The sequence below is a fragment of the Microcaecilia unicolor genome, chromosome 5 (assembly GCF_901765095.1).
Source record: "Microcaecilia unicolor chromosome 5, aMicUni1.1, whole genome shotgun sequence".
Taxonomy (NCBI): Eukaryota; Metazoa; Chordata; class Amphibia; order Gymnophiona; family Siphonopidae; genus Microcaecilia; species Microcaecilia unicolor.
Window position 1 is genome coordinate 356,571,789 of NC_044035.1, and position 14,345 is coordinate 356,586,133.

At 48.0% G+C, this 14,345-nt stretch overlaps 1 protein-coding gene across 1 annotated transcript in view; it reads left to right on the forward strand.

Moving 5' to 3' along the window:
* LOC115471370 (cadherin-15-like) overlaps window positions 1–14,345 on the forward strand; it is a 59,229-nt gene that overhangs the window by 1,095 nt on the left and 43,789 nt on the right.

Genomic DNA, 14,345 nt, shown 5'->3' on the forward strand with positions numbered 1-14,345 from the left:
TTATTCATGACTAAAACGATCAGACAGTTTAAAACAAAAATAAAAGACTTAACGAACCCCGAGCTTTCTCCCTCATTATACAATATGATGCAAAACAAATGAAACTTATATCTTGCAAGTTACCAGAATGGTCTTATGTGGCATTTCTAGATAAACAAATAGACCAGAATCAACCAGAAAAGTGTTTTGGATAAAAAGGAAAGATCAAAAGCTGACTCAAGAGCCACAGAGCCCCGGCCGTGTAATATCTTAAAAACCAAACGATTTAGTTGAAAACTATCCTGCCCGCGATCAGGCCAATGCCATTTACAAAGCAACGGGATCACGTTTTCCAGCTTTCCAGCATGACATAACAATCCAGCAGCAGTATTTCGAAGGGTTTGAAATGTAAGCTTAACTGTCCTACAACAGTTGCAATAATCAAGTTATGATATAAGCTTGAATTAACATTTGGAACTGATTTGGATGGAAATAATATCGGACACTTCGGAGATGGTTCAGTTTGCAGAAAACTTTTTTAATCATAAGTACATAAGTAATGCCACACTGGGAAAAGACCAAGGGTCCATCGAGCCCAGCATCTTGTCCACGACAGCGGCCAATCCAGGCCAAGGGCACCTGGCGAGCTTCCCAAACGTACAAACATTCTATACAATCAAGCCATTGTGACATCACTAATGAGGTTGGCTCTTATTGGTGGAATGAGCCACTATGACATCACAATAGGTTAAATCACTGCTCTATGTAATAAAAGTGAGACAAGTAGAGGACATAAGTACATAAGTAATGCCACACTGGGAAAAGACCAAGGCTCCATCAAGCCCAGCATCCTGTCCACGACAGCGGCCAATCCAGGCCAAGGGCACCTGGCAAGCTTCCCAAACGTACATAAGTACATAAGTAATGCCACACTGGGAAAAGACCAAGGGTCCATCGAGCCCAGCATCCTGTCCACGACAGCGGCCAATCCAGGCCAAGGGCACCTGGCGAGCTTCCCAAACGTACAAACATTCTATACATGTTATTCCTGGAATTGTGGATTTTTCCCAAGTCCATTTAGTAGCGGTTTATGGACTTGTTCTTTAGGAAACCGTCTAACCCCTTTTTAAACTCTGCCAAGCTAACCGCCTTTACCACATTCTCCGGCAACGAATTCCAGAGTTTAATTATGCGTTGGGTGAAGAAAACTTTTCTCCGATTTGTTTCAAATTTACTACACTGTAGTTTCATCGCATGCCCCCTAGTCCTAGTATTTTTGGAAAGCGTGAACAGAAGCTTCACATCCACCTGTTCCATTCCACTCATTATTTTACATACCTCTATCATGTCTCCCCTCAGCCGTCTCTTCTCCAAGCTGAATAGCCCTAGCCTCCTTAGTCTTTCTTCATAGGGAAGTCGTCCCATCCCCGCTATAATTTTAGTCTCCCTTCGCTGCACCTTTTCCAATCAAGACATTAACCTGCAATTCCGTCGAGATAAATCCCCCAACTCTTTCAAAGAGGTCTCAATGACTAAATGCAGTCCACCAGTTTTTATCCCTTTGCTTAACCAAGCGGGTAGGCCTGTTCCTATCCAGAGAAGTTTGATGCTTTAAGGAATGTGAGGCATGATAGGAGTTTGGGGTGGGCAGGGGTGATGGTAGTTTAGTTCTGTTCTGTCGTCTTATTCATGTGGTGAAGAAACCCAGGCCCTCTACAATAGAAAAAAATGTAATAACAGTGAATCCAATACAGAACCATTAGCTGAGGTTTTTGATTTATTTGTGAGGCTGCAGTGACATCTAGTGACTGTAACCACAAAGTTGTTCAAATGAGTTGTGGAGATTTTGGGACGGCTGGTTGTAATCCTCTCCTGCTTCCCTGCAGTGCTAAAGAAATGCACTGATAGGCTATTGCCAAATCAGAGGTGATACAGTTAGTTAGAATAGAATCAAATAGATAGAATCAGGGAAACAGATAAAATAAGATAAGTTGACAGGTGAAAAGAGTTTTAAAATGGTCCGCAAATATGTCGCTAGGAAGGACTTCAGGCGATATGTAGAAGCCTTGGAGTAGGCTGAATCTCTGCGGCTGCCTGGGCAAACTCCAACGCTGAGAAGGTTTCGACCCATTGTGTGAGGCAGAATGAGATGAGAGCTGCCAAACCGGCCAAGTCCAAATAGCAGGCTGCAGGAGGAGGTGAAAGCTGCTCTTCAACTGACCACACCAGCTCCCCAGGCGATGGCTGCAGGATCCAGGTGCCGCAGTTCGAAAAGGCCCAACGGCCCAGCCGCAACGATCAACGGTTGAAGGCAATGCTAAGCCATACAGCTGATCGCATTCAAAGAAGGCGGGGCCCAGGATGCATTAGGGAGTGTCATAATCCTTGTCCTACACACAGAAAAACTAGTCAAGACCCCATTGGTTACCTTGTTCTTTTACACTAAAGTCGGTGTAAGCTATTAGTAGTTTTTAAGTACCACTAATGGGTCTATGGGGTCCTTTTACTAGGCAGTGGTAAACCCAACGTGGGCTTACTGCTCACTATACAGGAAGTGGCGCCAGGGTACCTCAGCAGCCTGGCGGCACTTCCCACCCTCAGCGCGCCTTCATTTCAGGCGCTACAAAAATGTATTTATTTTTGTAGCGCCGGAGTGTACCCGGCAGTAATCGGACAGTGCCGCATGCTGCTTGGTTGCTGCCGGGTTAACACGGGAGCCCTTACCGCCACCTCAGTGGGCGGCGGTAAGGGTTCCCCCCACCACCCCCCGAAATGGCCACGCGGCAAGTGCTTTACTCGCAGCATGGCCATTTCCTGCAGGAAGTCGAGACTTGCCTTTTTACCAGCTGCGGCAAAAGGGGGCCTCAGTGAGTTTGTAAAACAGCGCTGGCCCCCTTTTCCCGCAGCTCAGTGTTTCCTTTCATTTAGAGTTATTCAGGGGTTCTCTTACTGAGCCGTGGCAAAACGTGGCTGCAGTAATGTGGGTGGGTGTTTTTGGGGTGCGCCAGGCAAGTTTACCACTTCTGGGAAAAAGGGCTTTTGCTTTCGATGGGCCGGTAAAAGGGGCCTGAGGTAAAATTGAAACCAGCACACGCCTGTTTACGGCCTGAACACTTAATGCCACCCACTGAACTAGAGGTAAGGGCTGAGGCGCTACACGTGCACCAACTGCTGATTAACGCCAGAAAAGCTGCGTCAAATCTGAAATTACCACCAGGGGGGTGTGCTAGCCTGGTGGTAGTCTCGTTTTGATGTGGTTCTTCTGTGTGTTCGTTGTTAGCCTCAGATGTTATATTCAGGTCCATTAGAGCAGCATGCAGGTCCCCGGATTAGTGTAGTAGTGGGTGCAGTGAACTGTAGACAGGTGGACCCAGGCCCATGCCTCCCCCTACCTGTTACACTTGTGGAGGAAACTGTGAGCCCTCCAAAACTCACCAGAAACCCACTGTACCCACATGTAGGTGCCCCCTTCACCCATAAGGACTATGGTAGTGGTGTAGAGTTGTGGGGGGTGGGTTTTTGGGGGGGATTTGGGGGGGCTCAGCACACAAGGTAAGGGAGCTATGCACCTGGGAGGTATTTGTATATATTTTTTTTAATTTTTAGAAGTGCCCCCTAGGGTGCCCGGTTGGTGTCCTGGCATGTCAGGGGGACCAGTGCACTACAAATGCTGGCTCCTCCCATGACCAAATGCCTTGGATTTCGCTGGGTTGGAGATGGCCGGCATTTTTTTCCATTATTGCTGAAAAACAAAACTGGCCATCTCAAACCCGGCGAACACTGGCATTTGGCCGGCCATCTTTTTCGATAATACGGTTACGGCCAGCTGTTGCGCTGCCGGCGATCTATTTCGCCAGCGCCGTTCGAGTAAGCCCCTCTATGTAAGGTTGCAAAGCCATTTGGATCATTATAAGGATCTTAAAACTTCTCTTGAAATCAGCTTTTCTGGGTCCTAAATAGACGGGAGTGGTGGAAACAGATAAGGATCAGGTGAAGCTCCGTGGTCTTGGGTCTATGTCTTCGTTTTTGTTTATTTTATTTATTGTATTTATACCCCATGTTTTCCAACCTAGTGGTAATTTCAATGTGGTTTACAAATTGACTTAATAGAAAAACAGGGTTTTTTTTTACTGGCTTTAGATTGCAGACTCCTCCCCCCCCCCCCCCCCCCAGTGCCCCAATCTGCTACTGCAGTCCCAGCCCCTCCCCTTCCAGTGCTCTCATCTGCCACTGCAGACCTTGCCCTCCAATCTGCCATTTCCAGAGTCATTTTAATCATTAGGCAGTTGCCTATCTCAGCAGCTTCTGTGGTGGGAAGGGACGAGTGGGAAAGGGAAGGGAAGGGAAATGGGACTTGATATACCACCTTTCTGAGCTTTTTGCAACTACATTCAAAGCGGTTTACATGTATGTGCAGGACGTCAGACTCACAGAAACAGAAGCCTGCGCAGCCTTCTACATGGAATGTTGCTAGTGGAATAGCAACATTCCATGTAGAATCTCCAATAGGGAAAAAGAACTGGGACTTGATATACCGCCTTTCTGTGGTATTTTGCAACTACATTCAAAGTGGTTTACATACATACATACAGGTACTTATTTTGTACCTGGGGCAATGGAGGGTTAAGTGACTTGCCCAGAGTCTCAAGGAGCTGCAGTGGGAATCAAACTCAGTTCCCCAGAATCAGAGTCCGCTGCACTAACCACTAGGCTACTCCTCCACTAGCAACATTCCATGTAGAATCTCAAATAGTAGCAACCACTAGGCTACTCCTCCACTCCTTGGAATTCCGGAATCTTGCTATTCTTTGGGGTTCTACATGGAATGTTGCTACTCTTTGAGACTGTGAATGGAATCTTGTTCATGGGACTTGATCTACTGCCTTTCTGAGGTTTTTGCAACTACATTCAAGGCAGTTTACATATATTCAGGTACTTATTTTGTACCTGGGGCAATGGAGGGTTAAGTGACTTGCCCACAGTCACAAGGAGCTGCAGTGGGAATTGAACTCAGCTCCCCAGGATCAAAGTCCACTGCACTAACCACTAGGCTACTCCCCCACTCTGCAGTTAAAGTAAAATGATAGGTCCTGAGACCCCCAGAAACCGAAACTCTTAGCAGAGGAGATGGGCAGATTTCAAATAGCCCATTTCCCCCAAGTAAATGACTTCTGGAAATTACTGTCATTCCATATGAATAAACCAAGCTTTCATGTTTAAAAAATATACATTCAATCAGGTTATTTTACAGGGTCGTTCTGGAAGGGGTGGTGTTGGCGTCATCCTGATCATTCAGTTTAATTATCAAAATGTTGAGCTGGGAGATTAGGGCCTGAGAGTTTTTGAGGAAAGACAGAAGGCTGAAGGCTCAACTTGTTTTTTCTGATGTATTAGGACACTGGGGCACGAGCAGGGCCTGGATTACACAGTATTACTCATCCCCCCCCCAAACTAGCAGAAGCGCTGAACATTCCTCCCCATGCTCTAAAAGAATCTGCGGGTGGGGCACAGCTGTTGGAATGTTGGAACACAGCTGGCCTGCCCTCCTCTGCATTTAGGAGGTGTGATAAGGCATGACACAGCTGTTCTGGGCAGGCGGCCATCTTCTTTGTGCCTTACAGCAGCTGTGGCTGAGCCTAGGTATTAGTTGAAAATTGAGCTTATCCAGAAAGCAAATTAAAACTTTGTTCTCTCAGGACAGAGACAAAATATAACCCAGAAGTACATATATTGCGAGAAATAGACATAACATAGTAAGTGACAGCTGATAAAGACCTGTATGGTCTATCCAGTCTCTGCCCGGCATTTTCAGCCCCTGGATCATGTTAATCCCTGCGATCTGCCTCTGGCAGCCAACTCGGTTAGGCAAAACTTCTGAAAATCACTGGAAGGAGTATGAAGGGGACCTAGGGAAAGTATGAGAGGCATTGAGAGGGTACTTGGAAGTTGGCTATTCAGCCACGATCAGGGCACAGACCGTAGAAGTCTGGCCAGGAGTGGGTTCGCTTCCCAATTACCGGTGTTGCCACCCAATCTCCACTAAGCTTCTGAGGATCCATTTCTTCTAAACAGGATTCCTTTGTGTTTATCCCACGCATGTTTGAATTCCGTTACCGTTTTCATCTCCACCACCTCCCGCGGGAAGGCATTCCAAGCATCCACCACCCTCTCCGTGAAAAATACTTCCTGACATTAGTCCTGAGTCTACCCCCTTCAACCTCATTTCATGTCCTCTTAGTTCTACCACCTTCCCTTCTCCGGAAAGGTCGTTTGCGGATTAATACCTTTCAAATATTGAACGTCTGTATCATATCACCCCTGTTTCTCCTTTCCTCCAGGGTATACGTATTTCACATCATCAAGCCTCGTGCGTCTTGCTACGTAAACCCCATACCATTTTTGTTGCTTTTCTTTGAACCGCTTCAAGTCTTTTTACATCCTTAGCAAGATACGGCCTCGAAATCTGAACACAATTACTCCAGGTGGGACCTCACCAACGACCTGTAGAGGGGCATCAACACCTCCTTTCTTTTGCTGGTTATACCCCTCTCTATGCAGCCTGGCATCCTTCTGGCAGCATCCCACTGCTGCACTATTTCGCCACCTTGAGATCCTCGGACACCATCACCCCAAGGTTCCCTCTCCCGAGCACGAGCTTATCAATTTCTCCCCTCCTATCTCGTTCATCTCTTCTTGATTTCTGCACCCCAAGTGCATCACTCTGCACTTTTTGGCATTAAAGTTTAACTGCAGAACTTTGACCATTCTTCTAATTTTCAAAAAGTTTAAACCCCACTCTGCTGGCCATTCACCGGTTAGTGCCTACTAACTGGCCACTCTCTAACTAGCTAGGTTAGGATGGGTCATGCTGGGGGCAGAGTGTCAGCTTAGCCGGTGGCAGCACTGGAATCTATGCGGGATGTAAAGAACAACTCACAAAGAAACTCCAGGCAGCTCACAACACAGCAGCCAGGCTGATATTCGGGTAAAACACGTTTTGAAAGTGCCAAACCCCTTCGAAAAAAAACTGCATTGGCTCCCAATCAAGGAACGTATCGCCTTCAAAATCGCCCCTTGGTCCACAAGATTATCTACGGTGAGGGTCCCAGGATATATGGTCGACCTGATCGATCTGCCAACCAGAAACAGAACCAGAGCATCAGGTACCTACTTGAATCTCCAAGCTGCAAAGGAGTCAGATACAAATTAACTATGCATCCAACTTCTCCTACAAAGGCACACAATTGTGGAATGCACTGCCAAAGACTGTGAAAACAATCTACGACCATCTAAACTTCAGATCGTTAAAGACCTACTTATTCAGAAAAGCATTCCCCACCGACCTCACTTAGATGCCTCAACTCTGCAACACAGCAAAACCATAGATTGTACTGGACATTATATATTCCTTCCTATCTTCGATCCCTAGTACCTGAATATACTAACTTTACCCGACCCTAACATCAAATTGTATTGTTTCCATACCGGTCTAGGCGATCGCCTTACGTTAAGATGTAAGCCACATGTGAGCCTGCAAATAGGTGGGAAAATGTGGGATACAAATGTAACAAATAAATAAATAAATAAATCCTAACGTTTTGTGGCGAGTTAACCTGGCAAATGAATATCCAGGGTTAGCTGAGTTATTTTGGGTGGGTCCTTCCTACCCCCACCCCTGTCCATACATACAGTTTTTTTTGTTGTTAACTTTCCCTCTGCCCCTGCTGCTTCTCCCCCCCTTCCGCCTGAGCATCCGCTTCTCTTCCCCCTCGCCCGGCATCTGTTCCTCTCTTTCCCCCTGGCATCTGTTCCTCTTTTTCCTTCTCCCCCCCACCCCCCGCTGGCATCTGCTCCTCTTTCCCTTCCCAGTCTACCTCCAAGCCGTCGCCAGCAGCGATTCCAGTAGCAGCCTGCGCCAGCCCTGCAGGCTTCCCTCTACCGCGTCCCTGCCAGTGAAGAAGAAACAGGAAATGATGTCATCGAGGGTGGGACGCGGGTTAGAGGGAAGCCTGCAAGGTTGATTACGGGAATCACTGCCAGCAATAGCTGAAAGGTAGATGGGGTGTGAAGTGGGGAATTTAGAGAGAGACGCGCAGCTGCCATGAGGGCGAGAGTGGCGTGAGGCAGCCAGCAATGAGGTGCTTTGGGGGCCACTAGACTGGGTGGGTCTGAGGCAAGAATGGGTGAGCCTGTGCCCACCAAAGGCCCGCCCGTAACTACGCCACTGGCTGGAAGCTGCTTGCAAGCGGTTTGAATATTACCCCCGTTACGATCAGGGCAGGACAACTAGGCAGTGATGTCAGACAAGCAAGTCCTCAGTCTGTGACTGGATTTTTGATGACATTTTGGATGTAAAGAGAGGGATCTGGGAGTTGCCAGCTGAAAAATGGACCGAAAGTCACAGAAGAACAAAGCGCTAGAGAGAAAAGAGCGAGATTAATGAGGGTCCTGAGGTTCAGCCACTGATAGCAGAACAGCAGTGAAGGGAAAACTAGTAGAGGATGGGGGGATGGGGAGGTAAGAAGATGCCCAAGAGAGAGCAAAGTCCAGTTCTGCACAATGTACCAAGAAGTAGATGGTGATTAGTGGTGTCAAAAGCAGAGGATGAAGATTGACCATAAAGAGGTAACATAGTAGATGACGGCAGAAAAAGACCTGCACGGTCCATCCAGTCTGCCCAAGAAGATAAATTCATATGTGCTACTTTTTTATTTGTACTGTCCTCTTCAGTGCACAGACCGTATAAGTCTGCCCAGCACTATCCCCGCCTCCCAACCACCAGCTCTGGCAAAGACCCTATAAGTCTGCCCAGCACTATCCCCGCCTCCCACCACCAGCTCTGGCACAGACCGTATAAGTCTGCCCAGCACTATCCCCGCCTCCCAACCACCAGCTCTGGCACAGACCCTATAAGTCTGCCCAACACTATCCCCGCCTCCCAACCACCAGCTCTGGCACAGCCCCTATAAGTCTGCCCAGCACTATCCCCGCCTCCCAACCACCAGCTCTGGCACAGACCCTATAAGTCTGCCCAGCACTATCCCTGCCTCCCAACCATCAGTCCCGCTTCCCACCACCGGCTCTGGCACAGACCGTATAAGTCTGCCCAGCACTATCCCTGCCACCCACCACTGGCTCTGGCACAGACCATATAAGTCTGCCCAGCACTATCCCCGCCGCCCAACCACCAGCCCCGGCACAGACCGTATAAGTCTGCCCAGCACTAGTCCAGCCTCCCAACCACCAGCCCCAGCACAGACCGTATAAGTCTGGCCAGCCCTATCCCCGCCTCCCAACCACCAGCTCTGGCACAGACCCTATAAGTCTGCCCAGCACTATCCCCGCCTCCCAACTACCAGTCCCGCCTCCCACCACCGGCTCTGGCACAGACTGTATAAGTCTGCCCAGCACTATCCCTGCCTCCCAACCACCAACCCCGCCTCCCAACCACCAGCTCTGGCACAGACCGTATAAGTCTGCCCAGCACTAGTCCCGTCTCCCACCACCAGCTCTGGCACAGACCGTATAAGTCTGCCCAGCACTATCCCCGCCTCCCAACCACCAGCTCTGGCACAGACCCTATAAGTCTGCCCAGCACTATCCCCGCCTCCCAACTACCAGTCCCGCCTTCCACCACCAGCTTTGGCACAGACCGTATAAGTCTGGCCAGGCCTATCCCCGCCCCCCACCACCAGCTCTGGCACAGACCCTATAAGTCTGCCCAGCACTATCCCCGCCTCCCAACTACCAGTCCCGCCTCCCACCACCAGCTCTGGCACAGACTGTATAAGTCTGCCCAGCACTATCCCTGCCTCCCACCCCCGGCTCTGGCACAGACCGTATAAGTCTGCCCAGCACTATCTCCGCCTCCCAACCACCAGTCCTGCCTCCCACCACCGGCTCTGGCACAGACCGTATAAGTCTGCCCAGCACTATCCCCACCGCCCAACCACCAGCCCCAGCGCAGACCGTATAAGTCTGCCCAGCACTAGTCCCACCTCCCAACCACCAGCCCCAGCACAGACCGTATATGTCTGCCCACACTAGCCCCACCTCCCAACCACCAGCTCTGGCACAGACCCTATAAGTCTGCCCAGCACTATCCCCGCCTCCCAACTACCAGTCCCACCTCCCACCACCGGCTCTGGCACAGACTGTATAAGTCTGCCCAGCACTATCCCTGCCTCCCAACCACCAGTCCCGCTTCCCACCACCGGCTCTGGCACAGACCGTATAAGTCTGCCCAGCACTATCCCTGCCACCCACCACCGGCTCTGGCACAGACCGTATAAGTCTGCCCAGCACTAGTCCCGCCTCCCAACCACCAGCCCCAGCACAGACCGTATATGTCTGCCCACACTAGCCCCGCCTCCCAACCACCAGCTCTGCCACCCATTCTAGGCTAAGCTCCTGAGGATCCCTTCCTTCTGCACAGGATTCCTTTATGTTTATCCCACGCATGTTTGAATTCCGTTACCGTTTTCATCTCCACCACCTCCCGCTGGAGGGCATTCCAAGCATCCACCACCCTCTCCGTGAAAAAAATACTTCCTGACATTCTTCTTGAGTCTGCCCCCCTTCAATCTCATTTTTTGGCAAAAGTATTTTCTGTGGAACGTTGAGATCGGAAGCTAGATTGGAGCAGATCTAGAAGAGTTCAGATGAAAGAAATTGAAGACAGCAGAAGGATGCAAAAATGGGGGTTGGGGGAGGGAATGAGAGGGGATGATTGTTAGCAGAACAGATAGGGCCCAGTAGGTTCACAGGACAGTTATACTGGGAGGTTGGACTGCTGTCAACAGGGCAGTCATGCTGAGATCCAGCATTTCATAACCTGTGTGAACCCAACTGAACGGACTTCTTTCTTACAGTCTGGAGAATGGAGGATATTTTTGCTGCTGTAGGTCTGCAGCTGCTTCTTGCTGAGGGGCCTTTAACTCCCCCAGAACTGTTCTTTTTGTGATGGGATAGCAATGGAGGGGAGGGGACAAGAATCGGTGGAAGTTTGGGTTTGGAATGCCTTAGGAATGTGACAGCTGTTGTTCTCCATCCCCTAAACCTTTCTAACTGTGACTGGTACATCCCAGCATCCTACAAGGAAGCCCCTAGATGAGACTTAGAGGGGAGGGGATGGGGTTTGATATACCACCTTTCTGTGGTTACAATCAAAGTGGTTTACATATTATATACAGATTCTTATTTTGTAGCTGGGGCAATGGAGGGTTAAGTGACTTACCTAGAGTCACAAGGAGCTGCAGTGAGATTCGAACCCAGTTCCCCTGGTTCTACTACTACTACTATTTACTACTATTTAGCATTTCTATAGCGCTACAAGGCATACGCAGCGCTGCACAAACATAGAAGAAAGACAGTCCCTGCTCAAAGAGCTTACAATCTAATAGACAAAAAATAAATAAAGGAAGCAAATCAAATCAATTAATGTGAACGGGAAGGAAGAGAGGAGGGTAGGTGGAGGCGAGTGGTTACAAGTGGTTATGAGTCAAAAGCAATGTTAAAGAGGTGGGCTTTCAGTCTAGATTTAAAGGTGGCCAAGGATGGGGCAAGACGTAGGGGCTCAGGAAGTTTATTCCAGGCGTAGGGTGCAGCGAGACAGAAGGCGCGAAGTCTGGAGTTGGCAGTAGTGGAGAAGGGAACAGATAAGAAGGATTTATCCATGGAGCGGAGTGCACGGGAAGGGGTGTAGGGAAGGACGAGTGTGGAGAGATACTGGGGAGCAGCAGAGTGAGTACATTTATAGGTTAGTAGAAGAAGTTTGAACAGGATGCGAAAATGGATAGGGAGCCAGTGAAGGGTCTTGAGGAGAGGGGTAGTATGAGTAAAGCGACCCTGGCGGAAGACGAGATGGGCAGCAGAGTTTTGAACCGACTGGAGAGGGGAGAGGTGACTAAGTGGGAGGCCAGCAAGAAGCAGATTGCAGTAGTCTAAACGAGAAGTGACCACTGCATGAACCATCAGGCTACTCCTCCACTCCAGTTTAGAAAATAGGAAGATCCAAAATTGGGATGTGAATGACATTATGTTGAGAGCTCAAGCAAGGTCGGATGGTGCATCCTCCAGCCTCTATCCTTGCCCTGCGCTATCAGCTCTGATCCCAGTGGCACTGGGATGTCCAAAGAAAACCAGTCTGGGTTCACATTAAAACTTAGGTGGTAACTGGTGTCAACTGCTGCCTCTCACGATCTCTCCTTCTGTCCTTTGGGGAGGGGTTGCACATAGTGACCATGACTAATAGGTTATCCCTGGAAATCTTACTTTTAAGAGGGTGAAGTGCAGCTGCTCTCATCAGTAAGATCTAGAGCCAGCACAGCCTGAGAGACAAGAAAGGAAAGAGATGGAAAAATGGGCAAATCCCTGCAGGGCTGGGCAAGGGAAGTCATTTTGCTCCAGGGATTAAAGAGGCTTTCAAAAACCTGCCATTTACACTTCGTTTGTACTGGCCGAATGTAGGTACGTTATGAATTTATTGCTGTGCTCTGTTAACCTAGAAAGGGGCCATCACTATACTCCTGGTTTAGTTTTGGACAGTCAGCCAACCCTGAGTCCCTAAATTTCTTTATTAAGTCTCTGAGATGAGTTATTGACACAAACTCTCTCCGTATCTTCATCCATGGGTTTGCTATTAATAGAATCGGTTAGTTCAATTGTCTGTACCCTGGTATGACCCTGTCAGACATCAGAGGACTGTAACTAATGCAGAATACGGCAGGGGTCTCTTGCACGGGGCAAAATGAATCGGCTCATGGTATCCCACTTTTGAAGGAGCAGCACAAGCTCCTAATTTCAGCTGCCGTTCTTATGCTGGGTCATCCTCTTCGCTGATCGCTGGCCTCTCAGATGTCTCAGCGAAATCTTTTCACCCTTCCCTCACTCTTCAGGGTTACAAGATGCATAGACACCAGCTCTGTGGGTGCTTGAGAACCCACAATATTGAACAAACTCCTTGAGGTAATTTCGACTGAGTTGAGCACCCAGATCATTTTGAAAATTTGGCTCCTATGGCAGAATCTTTGAGGTGAGGGTTGCTATAAATCTGGAGGTTCTGCCAGGTCTTTGGCGAGAGGTGAGAAGCGCTGCAGATGTCCCTTTTCTTGAAACTACTCCTAATACTGTTCCTTCTACCGCTTCTCACTGCTAAAATGCGTTATTTTATTTAGAACATAACATAAGAATATGAGAGTAGCCATACTGGGTCAGACCAATGGTCCATCTAGCCCAGTATCTTGTTTTCCAAACAGTGGCCAAGTCAGGTCACAAGTACCTGGCAGAAACCCAAAGAGTAGCATCATTCCATGTAGGACCCCAAAGAATAGCAAGATTCTGGAATCCTAAAGAGTGACAAGATTCCATGCAGAATCTCAAAGAGTAGCAACATTCCATGTAGAACCCCAAAGAATAGCAAGATTCTGGAATCCTAAAGAGTGATAAGATTCCATGCAGAATCTCAAAGAGTAGCAACATTCCATGTAGAACCCCAAAGAATAGCAAGATTCTGGAATCCTAAAGAGTGACAAGATTCCATGCAGAATCTCAAGAGTAGCAACATTCCATGTAGAACCCCAAAGAGTAGCAAGATTCTGGAATCCTAAAGAGTGACAAGATTCCATGCAGAATCTCAGAGTAGCATCATTCCATGTAGAACCCGAAAGAATAGCAAAATTCTGGAATCCTAAAGAGTGATAAGATTCCATGCAGAATCTCAAAGAGCACCACCATTCCATGTAGAACCCCAAAGAAGAGCAAGATTCTGGAATCCTAAAGAGTGACAAGATTCCATGTAGAATCTCAAAGAGCACCACCATTCCATGTATAATCCCAAAGAATAGCAAGATTCTGGAATCCTAAAGAGTGACAAGATTCCATGCAGAATCTCAGAGTAGCAACATTCCATACTACAAATCCCAGAGCAAGCAGCTGCTTCTCATGACTGTCTCAATAGCAGACCATGGACTTTTCCTCCAGGAATCTGCCCAAACCTTTTCTAAACCCAGATATGCTAACCACAGTTACCACAAAGAGTTTCCGACAAAGAGTTCCAGAGCTTAACTATTCATTGAGTGAAAAATATTTCCTCTTATTTGTTTTAAAATTATTTCCATGTAACTTTCTCGAGTGTCCCCTAGTCTTTGTACTTTTGTAACAAGTAAAAAAATCAATTTACTTCTACTCGTTCTACACTACTCAGGATTTTGTTGACCTCAATTATTAGGATTTATTTACCGCCTTTTTGAAGGAATTCACTCAAGGCGGTGTACAGTAAGAATAAATCAAACATGAGCAATAGACAATTACAGCAGTAAAAATATTCAAATAACAGCACAAAGTACGGCATAGTAGACTACTTTAGG